The sequence below is a fragment of the Seriola lalandi genome, unplaced genomic scaffold (genome assembly GCF_002814215.2).
Source record: "Seriola lalandi dorsalis isolate HSWRI2012SDOR001 ecotype SW California unplaced genomic scaffold, Sedor1 jcf7180002051955, whole genome shotgun sequence".
In the NCBI taxonomy this organism is placed as follows: Eukaryota; Metazoa; Chordata; class Actinopteri; order Carangiformes; family Carangidae; genus Seriola; species Seriola lalandi.
Window position 1 is genome coordinate 12,222 of NW_019522508.1, and position 11,565 is coordinate 23,786.

The following is an 11,565-nucleotide window of genomic DNA, read 5'->3' on the forward strand; positions in this document are numbered from 1 at the left end:
TTGAGGGACTGAAAACAGATTTTCATCGGGAACAGGTTTCTCATTAGCATAGAAATGAATATGATGGCAGATAATGAATATATGCCTCTTGATGCTTCACCGCCATCCCAGAATGATCCAGTTTGGAGGCAGGGAAAAAAAGATAGCTTTTTCTTTTTTTTGCCAAAGTGGATATGTGAATATTAGCATATTGTGAAACAGAGAGAGAGGGTGGTTCTGTTGAAAGCAGACAGAGTGGTGGAGAATACAGGATGAAGTCAAGGTCGGCTTTAGAGAACAGCTTCCTTGTAACTATCCAACCAATCGCTATCTCACTCTCTCAGTCAGTCAGTCAGTCTCTCTCTCACACACACACACACACATAAACACACACAAACACACAAACCCTGTCATGCCTGCCCAGCTCTGTGGCCTTGGAATGAGGTGTCACATTTGGTTGCCTGGGCTAAGATAAGCTCATTACTAGCTTCTAGTCTGCAGATAAACTGACAGAGGCAGATTCCTGAATATATAATTCATTCCATTCAATCAGTGGGCTACAGCTTATTAGTGTTTGAACGGGGAAGGAGGAAAAATGGATGATTTTTTTTAGTCATGCATTAATGTGGTCTCAAAGGGGATGTAAAGTTAAATAATAAATACACTTTACCAGGTTCAAAATTGAAGTGCATTGGAAAAGGTCAACGACAAAAATACACGTCAGGACTGAGTAAATCATTTGCTTTCTTATGAAGGATATATGTATATATTTTTCAGAAAAATTCTGAGATTCAAGTCAGAATTTAGACAGTTGAGTCTTAATGGATATTTTTAGGCCCAGACATTGCCCTCAGTGTCCTATGTGATGATATATATCTTTTTAATCTATTATTTTTTTATTTTAAACGTGTGGCCATAATACTGTTCAGTTTCATCACGTATGCTCTTCCTTGTTCACTACACCTACACCCTCACTGTCCAGTCTTACCAACCCACGGTCTTTGACGCTTCCAGTTACAGCTACACCACTGCAGCTGTAACAAATTGTATATAGTTTAAAAGAGAGTTCATGGTTCTTATGTCAGTGTTTCTCAAGGTTTTTCAGACCAAGGACCACTAAATCACTGAAATAATAATAATCACTTTATTGGATAGTACAGTGAAGAGAGTGTACTTCACATGCACCCTAACCACTTGACTATCTGAGTATGGAAAAAGTTTGCGAACAGGTGTTGCTTTTATGTAGCATCAGAATTATCACACACATATGAACACTGGCCGGATGTCATAAAACATACCCGAGTCTCAGTCGTGATGACTACATTACTATAAAAACTCAACTCTTAACACTTACCTGTTGTGTCCATCATGTGGAAGGTTTCATTTGATTGATCCGGTCTTAATCCGCTGATATTTATAGTTAATAGGCTGCTGATAACTGGTGAAATTTAGCACAGTCAGAGGGCAGATTAACCAAAAGATTCATCCACATTTCCTTTCAAATGTCTCATTTTTGACGTAACTCATAAAACAAACTATAAATTCTTGTAGCTAAATGAGTAGATGGTGACGCACAACGGTCAGCTACAATGAAATCCAACAACATTGCAAAACAGCCAATTAATATATGCCTAATAATGTTTGAATTTACATACAAGTTATTTTAATAGTGAAAACAACACATAGACGTACAATACTCTGTAGAAGGCTTTGTGGTCCATATACTGTTTTGGATCTGTAGCCATGTTTCCATTTCACTGATAATTTATTTCCCTTTTTTAGCATGGATTCTCATTAAAGAGGCACTGCCAATGGATAGCACACCAACTACACTGCGACCCATTCCGGATGCCCTTTAAGACCTTGGGGTTGAAACAGTTGATGATATGAAGCTTGTCCAGATAGTTGACTTTGCTCAAACCCATTCAAGCAAGGAAGCTTCTTGCACATGTAAAAAAATAAGTCAAGGTCCAATCCGTACTATGAGTATGTTGCTACCAATGGAATCGTTGAGGTACTATTTATTGGAATGAAAACATATTCACTTACATTTGACAAAATGTGAGCTGACCTACTGTAGAACCTGTACAATAAAAAGCCTTGTAGCGGACATACATGATCAGGCATCAGTAACAAGCCATTAAAGGAGTTCACTGTAAGAACATGCAGAGTTATGGACCCAAAATTGACACTTACTTACTTGACTTACTTACTCTTCCCACCATCAAACTATCAAATTGATAGGAAACAGAGACAAAGGACGCTTCTCTCACAAACAGATCATGCTTTAGATAAGAGATAACAGAGTCATAACAGCCGCATGCCAATCTTGACAAGTAACCAGCAGTACTCTTAGACTCACAGACACAAATCTGAGAAAAAATATAACATTGAATATCTAACCATTCTGTAATATTTTATATTTCTAGGGAATAAGTCAATCCCCAGATCTCTATCCTATAGAATGGTTGAGATGTAAAATGTAGACTTTAAGACAGTGTCTTTCATGTGACCATACTGTCAGCAACCTTCACACGAGGTAACACACATTACATGACAGTCATGAATGTCCAGAATGTCTTCATTATTACTATTATAGTCCAAGTACTGCCGTGTAATCCCCAGTTACTCACCATCAGCTTTAGAAAATGTTTATTGTTATTTGATCAGTTAACCACTTCTGCCTAAATCAAGGACTTGAAGGATGTATTATGAAAGCCATATTTGTATTGTTTGTTTCTGTTGTTAATTAGTGCTTTTAGGTTTATTGGTTGTTTCATTTAATGGTTTTATGGTCATGGTGGGAGACGGATGTGCAAATTTTATAGGAAAACTTGAGATTAAACAATTCTAAAGTTTCATGGAAAATTACTTTCTTCTCCAAGTTGAAACAAAGGAGAGGCGGGTGACATTTTACTTTCATCATGCTTTCTTTTACTTTTATACGCCAAGGCAAAACCAACTGAAACAAAACAACAGAAGGGCCTCAGGGTAATTTTTGTAACTTTTAATTATTATAAGGTTTTCCTTTTTGAAGATTTTTGATAGTTTTAGAGTCATATGGTCAACGCTAATATTCTGCTTGTGATGGGATCGATGTCAAAATATTACAATATTTAATCATCAAATCTCATTCGTAGACATAGTGATCATTAGCTGTATAGTCATAGCGTATAGCCATAACATAAAAACTCCCACCATTGCCAACTCATCACACAGTTCATTTAATTATTATTTTCATCTTGATGGTTATTATGAATTATTTTATATGTTTAATTATATAATGAATATTATAAATATGAAATAACAAAGATCAAAATTATGTCTCATAAAACCCAGTGCAAACCCTTCACTCTGGCCTGATCATTTATTCAGAAGGTATTTTTTTATTCTGAACAGAATGTCTTTTTATGTCTTTTAAAAGAATGACTCCACTTAGCCTTTGACTAGCATAGGCAGCCATAACAAGAGAGGAAGCTGAGGCGTATTGATCAAGCCCTCTAGGGAACTAAGAGAGAAACTTTTTGTCATTCAGCTCATAAAATATCCTTCTTAAGACCACAACCTCGTATCTTCAAGTTACCCTAAAAAAAGGACACCTCCCAGCAAGTGCTCTGGTCAACATAGACTAAAGCATTACTGTTAGTGCAGGAATCATTAACGTTTGAAAATAGTGTCTTTGTTCATACAATAAGTTCCCCTCAGCATGGCTTCTAACCTGGATGACTGCACATGATGGGAAAATGCAGATTTCTGTACTGCACCCCATCTGAACTTTGCAGTGGAGTAGAGTCTGCTGAAGAGCCATGAAATCATCTCATGGTGGGTTGATATTTTCAGTGTGAATGGCTGCAATCTTTCTTCCTCTCACACAAACACACAGAGCAATACGTTAAGAAGAGGAACAAATACTTTGTTCAAAAGGGGACGGGAGACGGACATTCTGGAAAGATTCAGGCTAGCGGACTGTTGACTTCTTGTCTTCACAGGTGATAGCTGTCATGTTTTGCTATGGCAGACACTTTTTGTTAGTTTTGTTTTGGAGTTTTTGCACTTCCTGTTTTATTTTGTAATTGGTTTCCTTGTGTGTCAGTGTTTTTGCTTCCTGTCTTGGTCCTGTGTCTGTGGTGATTGTCTGCCCCGCCCTAATGTGTTTCACCTGTGTTCAATCAGCCTTGCCTCCCTTGTCTATATAGTCCTTGTGCTTCCCTTTGTCTTTGTCGGTTCGTCTGTTTAGTTCTGGGTTTGTTCACGTCCTGTTGTCTTCATGTCTGTCCATGTCACGTTCACGTCTGGATTTTTGATTAAATAAACCTGCCTGCACCGTCTCCCAAGAGTTGACTGCATTTGGGTCCAACTTACCTCGTAAATCCTTGACAATAGCATGTCTTCTTTTGTGGTTTTGTAGTCTTTTTTCAGGTCTATAAAAATATCAAGAACCCTATGAATGAAAGTTCCAGCTTTCTATAGATAATATTACAAGTGAGAGAGTGTGACACTTTAGATGAGAAATCAAGTTTAACAACATAGACTTAAATCCACAATAAATGCTTTATATTATGTGTGGTCCTATTGACGTGCCAAGTGGGAGGCGTCAAATGACGAATCATTATACTTCCATGCCATGCTTCATTTTCATTACATGGCCATTATACGATTATTGGACAAAGCTGTGGATCCAGGGGGATTAAAGTGTCAACTTGTCTCATGCTTGTGCTGTACAAATAATCTTAATCCACTTAATACAGGAAAAAAACATCACCAGGTGTTATCCTCAACATTGTCCTCAGAGCACACATGATGAATGATGGTCAGATGAGGAAAAGTGCATAGTGTGTTTGTGTTGATTACACAATGACTGGAAATGATGAGGCCAATCAGCCAGGTGGTGGCGCTGTAATGAAGGCTCAAAAACGCAGTGTTGAAAATGCTAGGCCCTTCACACGTTGGTTAATAGCAGACTCAAGTCAATCAAACTAAGATATCTTCACAAAGGGCGGTGCTTAGCAAATATTGCCGATAACTGATTAACCATCTATCCGATTTTTGGGAATAGGTTTACCAAAGCATTTTGAGCCGGACCCACGGGGAGGTGCCACACATGTGCATCTGAAAACCCCATTGACAGAATTTTATTTACATGCTCTTGGGGCAAGTAATAGCCAGAATCTTAAGTACAACAGTGACAGGTGCAAATGGATGTTGGCGTATTGCACATTTGCTCATAACTCAAGCTGACTTTGAGCAATCCTGACTAAACTCACTAGATGCATCCCTGCCGAGGACCTGAAGTGAGGACGAATGGTGGAGCTCTGAGTGATGAAAATCAGGCCTTGTAATAAAAGTGTGGGGTTGGTCTCATTTCTAAAGAATTAAACTACATGAAGTGACATTCCTCAGGTTTGTTGAGCCTTTATCATGCTCATTGCTGCTCTCTGGTTTAATTTTTGATGATTCAGCTGCTTTCTTCTTTTGAGCATGAAATGGTTAGACCCTGCAGAATCTGATACAAAAATATCTTGAAAAAGTAAGGACCATACAAATCAGCAATGATCTGTATAATACTGCATATAAAATAGTTACTGGTCTATGGTTATGCACTTTCCACACAACAACATGATTTCCTGAAGAAATATATTCAATTTGTTGAACTGTTGAACAGCTGTTTCAGAGTGATGAGACTAGATCAGTGTATTTATTAATCACCACACCCTCAGATCTACATTCCTCTTTACCAAGCCCTTTTGCACTTTGCGCTGCTACACCTACATGAACCAGAGTAGCAGGTGGAGACACCCACACAGTCAGCACGGTTAAGACATACTACTTTACACTTGTCATTGTGCTTGCATAATTATAATGAGGCCTTTTGTGTTGCTTTTTATTATATTTAGCATCAGACAGTTTAAAAACCTGTGTCCCAGTGGAAACGTTGGACTAATGTTAGTGAGACATACACTGGTTAGGGGATCACAAGATTATTAGGACAAAAAATATCCACTGCAGGAAAAATAGCCGTTTCAAAATTCAGATTAAAAATAGACACTTGATGCAGCAGCAAAGCATTCAAAATTCATATTTGTGAAATGAAGGTGGTGCTGGGGTGAGTGAAATTAGTCTGGCTTCAATCTTATTGCTCCTTTAGACCTTCACCCATCGCTGTCATGGGCAGGTGTACAATTGACTTCGATATTGATGTGTATGTGGCTTTTCTTCTTTCAGTTGTAAATCACTGCTTTCATCACTCGACTCAGCTACTTATGATGCAGTCTATTTGTAGGAAATATGTACCTCTAGCACTCCCCTCTAGCTCTGATTTGAGCGAACGAATTCACACAATATGGTTGAATAAAAACTGGCAAACAACTGTGCTTGCTTGTTAGTTTGTTTGTGTGAGACTGTGTCTGTCATAGAGTCAGAGACAGGTAAGGTAAGTGATGGATGTTCACAATAATACCTTTTTTTTAGCACTGTTATCCCATCGCTGTGTTTGTTCTTGAATGTGTTTCCGCAAACTGCTCTTTTGCACTTCTGGTTAGATACTAACTGCATTTCGTTGTCTTTTGTTCTTGAATGTGTTTCCATCTCGTCGTCCTTCTGAGATTAGCAGTAACTGTTTTTGAAGATAAATTTTAACATAATTAACTCATGAGTGTCTCTGTCAGTCTATTTTGACTTTGTGTGTATGCATGTGAATATATGTAATGACTGCTGATCTGAAGCATATATTCACACGCACACACAAAATGTGCAATACTGGTACTCTCCTATATGTGTACCCGCGGAGTCCTGGTACACATATAGCCTGTCCACTGATTTCCACTGCTGTTAATCTCTGCTAATTAAGACTGATGAATTCACTAGCTCCCTTGTAAACAAATTGTTTGTTTGAGCAAAGGTTGTTCAGAATTTAAATACCTTCTGTCAGCCTCATTTAAGAAATAACTGACTGCTCTGTGGTCTACCTGGAATGTTAACGATCCCTCAGAGATCCTCTGGTGGCAGCCACTTACAGCCTTCCTGCTGTCACACACACAGCAAAAAACAGATATTCAGAGGAAATGGCAGCCATCACTGCAGCCACAACATGACAACATGTAGTTTTCTTTACCTTTGGGTTTGTTTTTCCTGACTTCTTGGCCCCTTCTTTCCAATAAAAAGACTTAATGCCACAGCATACAATTACATTTTAGACCAGTGGTTCACATTTCTTTTGACTTGTGACCCCTTAAAAATAAGCCCCTACTTGTGATTCTTTGTTACTAGACATTGACATATTGACTGTGACCAGTTCTAAAAAAGGCAAAATTATGGAATGGAAAAATACAAAAAAATATTGAACGTTTCAGATAATAAGTATCCTCATTTATCACCCATTTGTTTGCCGGTACATGCTGTAAGTGTGATCAAGGTGGGTGTGTGTGTGTGTGTGTGTGTGTGTGTGTGTGTGTGTGTGTGTGTATGTGTGTGTGTGTTTCTGAACATGGGTGCATGTGAGTCCGGCAGCTCCCCTGCGTTGCATACCTACAGGGAGGTTTAAAAACTGGAGGACTCTTCACTCTTGGGAGCTCATTTAGAGCAAAGCATTCTGCTTCTCTCTCCTCCAAATTGGAAGATTTACCACACACACACACACAGACACACACACACACACACACACACACACACAGGCAGCAAGCACAGCACTGCAAACCCATAAACACTCTTCCCACTTCTCCGACTTATTAGCTTGCATTTCAGTTTGTTGTTACGTTTGCATACTCAGTGCCAGCACAGGCAAGTCAATCAGAAGCGTCCCATTATTTACTTATCCTCGAGCATGCCCCCAGCAAATCAAATAGCTGGAGAGCCAGAGAGGCTTCTGGGACACCTGTCAGCATCTCCATACAACTCCATAGATGTCGAGCAGAAAGAAGCAAACTTGAGTTCTGGCGAGAGAATTTGACAGTAATCAATAAATCAGTGTAAAGGTGTACAAATAGAAATCACAGACCAAAGCTTTTCATAAAAGTAAACACACGGGTGAAGATGGAGCTAGGAGTGGGATGTCTGTGGAGTGGGGTGTTGAAGCAGGATCACACCTACGATCGATCTGCACAGTGGTGAAGCATCTACTCAGCAATGCTGGGTTTCCTTGCCTCAGAAGGCCTCACCTCACTAATCCAACAGCCCACCACATCAGTCTTATTAAAACTAACAGGCAAACACACAGCAGCTACACCCTCAATGTTGGGGGCTGCCTCACTGGAGCTGAGCCTGAAATCTACACTGCTGAAAGCTCAAAATGTAGTTTTCAAGTGTGAGAAAGGTATTATAGAGAAGCCGAGAGTTGGTGTTGCAACACAGGGTGAAGGTCAATCTAATTACAGCATGCCAATATAAAAAACATTATCTCATTGGATCTGAAGCTCCCAACAGCCTCCAGCAGGTGTATTACATCTAAATGCTGCTGTTTTTAGCTGAATAGTCAGGGGAACCATTTGTAATTATGTGGAACAATGAAAATGACAAACCTAAACAACAAAACAAGATTTTTCCAGTCCTCATGATCAAACCCTTGGTAGTATTTGACAAAGTGTTCCTGTTGCTGTCTTGTAGTTATGTAAAGGATAATATAACTAGATGAAATGTTACGTCCTACAACCGGTAAGTAAACACTTTTTCTAGAACACATCATATCGGCTCTCTGGCATACCATTTGGTTAATGCTGACATCGCTTACAAAGCTTTTGAACAAATCACTATTCAAGACTGATTTTGTAATTATGGCATTGTAAAACAAATGTAATATGCAATGTTTTACCAGAGGGTCTCTTTCTTTGTGTGGGCTCCAGGCTGCATTGTACAAAACGCACCTGGACCAACGATGGATGAACTACGAGCTCCATGCTAACTCTGCTGTGGCTCCTGTTGCTCGGAAAATCAGCTGGCAGACATTGTGTCGTGAGCCAATGGTGATGAAGTTAAAAGTTAAGTTAAAAGCAGAGTGAGGGAGAGAGTTGCAGGCTGCTGTGAGCAGGCGTGCAGCAAGGCTGTTGTTCCAGGTAGCCTGCTGACCGAGTACTGGGAGCCTGGTTGCTCCTTGAAGAGCCGAGAGGAGCTGCTGCTACTGAACAAGTCAAGGAAGAAAGAGAACGAACAAAGAAAGAGATCTGGTTTTGTTTGGTGACACCCCGGGGGGCCACATATCACACACTGACCAACACTGGCTGGTCAGTGAGGTTCCTGGGGGAGGGTCAACCCAAGGTGTGAACAGTAAGGAACTGTGAGGAAGTGAGTTCTTTGTCTGTAGAACAAAATGAATTGAATGTACTGAGTCCCAACATGCACTTTCACTGGATGTTTCCAGCGCTTCCTCTTGTTTCCACTCTTACATGAAAAAGACTGAACCACACTTTGAACATTTAGCTCTCTCCTTTGCTACTAATTGCAGGATCTGTGTGTCTGTGTGTCTGTGTGTCTGTGTGTCTGTGTGTCTGTGTGTCTGTGTGTCTGTGTGTGTGCTGCACGCTGCTCGAGTGTGTGACGTAGAGCGGCCCCGGCTCCTCACACACAGGGTCAGAGAAAGAGAGAGAGTGACACAGAGAGAGAAAAAGTGAGAGAGAGGTGTTTCTCTTCTCTGTTGCGAACAGTGAAAATGAATCATAGACAAATGTCTGAATCAGAAACAGAGGTGGTGAGATAATAAGAATTTTATCAAAAATATTACAATTCATCCTGAGGGGAACATCAATGTCTGAATACAGTGTTATGGAAATGTATCCAATAGTTGTCTAAACATTTCAATCAGAAAAGATATTTATTAATTTGGGCCAGTCATTAGGATTCATCCTCTGGGAACTGGGAATATGTGCCAATCCATCCCTTAGATGCTAAGATATTTCACTGGGTAGCTGAAAAGTAGATTAGGTGAGGGGATCCCCAAAGTTATCAGGACTGATTCTGTGAGAGCCCTGGATGTTACCACAGTCCATCCAGCAGTAGTCGAGATATCTCATTCAGTTTATTTACAAGAATTGTAACTTTGAATGCAGTTCAAGAACTCAACGTAAGTCTTCAACACTTGCAGGCAAGTGATATACAATAAAAAACAGAGAAAATTTCAGAGTGTAAGAATATTCAAACAGAACTGTTGAAAATTACTCTGACAGACTATACCGGAAAAGGACTTGATAAAATAGACAAGACCTTGGCACAAACCATGGAGAAAGTACTGGAATTAGCCCCATGCATTACTCCTGAGACTGAGCACACACAGAGGAATGGAAAATTCAAACACATAATTAAAAACGTCAACCAATCATCGTGTGACTCCTAAAATTTGTGGCGTGTGTTGGAGGTTGGAAATCCAGGTCTAGGCCTGAGTTTAAGTCTGAACCTCCTCACCAACAATGAACCAATAACACTGCTTCACACCTCCTGGAGTCCCAAAAAGTTAGAAAATAATTCACTGGAGATGGTCAGAGTTCAATTCACTAGAGTTTATTCTTTCACAAGATATAAACCTGAGCCAGCCCTGGAAGCTGAACTGAAAACAGAGTGCCATCTTATATACTGTAATAAGTCATCGCTCCTCTCAGGTGGAACCTACATTTATTTTTTTAAAAAGGAGAAGATCCTCGCCTTGGAAACAATGGTGTCCAGCCTGCCCTGGAATTCATGGGCATGTTCTTCTGAGACCGTTATTTCCAGGGATTCTTCAGACCATTTTTTTTTTTTTATTTATTCCTTCCTTCTAGGTTACATGCTATGACAAACTTCCTTCAGCAAAGGCTGGTTCACATGCAAAACTAACTTCAGTTGTGGATATAGCTGATACATTGAGTTTATAGGTTTAACATTTAGTATACTTATAATGCTGTGTAGATTTTAATAATGCTGTGTAGATTTTAATGAAGTTTACTACAACATGTGTGTAGAATAAGTTTCCAGTGGAACAGTCAGTCAGTCACCTTCTGTAGGGACACAGGGATCAGGGGTTTGAAAGCCTAGATGATCAATGTACTACTATGGCAACAATGTAGAAATGTCATACATATGGTATCCAAGTGGCTGAAAGACTGCTTGGACCTTGATAATTGCCACTTTCTTCTTATTATTTTTATTTATTTATTATTATTTTATTATTATTAAAAATGTTTGTGAAACAAAAACCATAAAAGCAAAACGCACTACTGTTGGGAGTCATTCAAGAGACCAGATGTTTCTTTGCTCCACAGCCTGTGCATATTCTCATTTGTCCAGGTCATAGTATCCTAAAGGAGTTTAAATCGAAAAAACAACTGGACTTGATTATTTGTCTGGGAAGACGTTTCACCTCTCATCCAAGAGGCTTCATCAGTTCGTGTACGCATCTGACCAGGCTGGGACTGGTCCTACTTTCTGGTGTGGAGACCCAGGTATTTAACCTCTTGTGGGCGTTCACAAGGATGATGATGTCACTGGTTCCCTTTTGTGCTCCAAGTGTCAACGACAGTCGTTTGCATGACTGTCGTTGGTGGAAAGTTGGTTTGGACTTCGTTAGTGCTCTATTGTGTTATAACGACAGTCGTTGGAGTCACATGCCACTTGTGAACAGTTGTTATT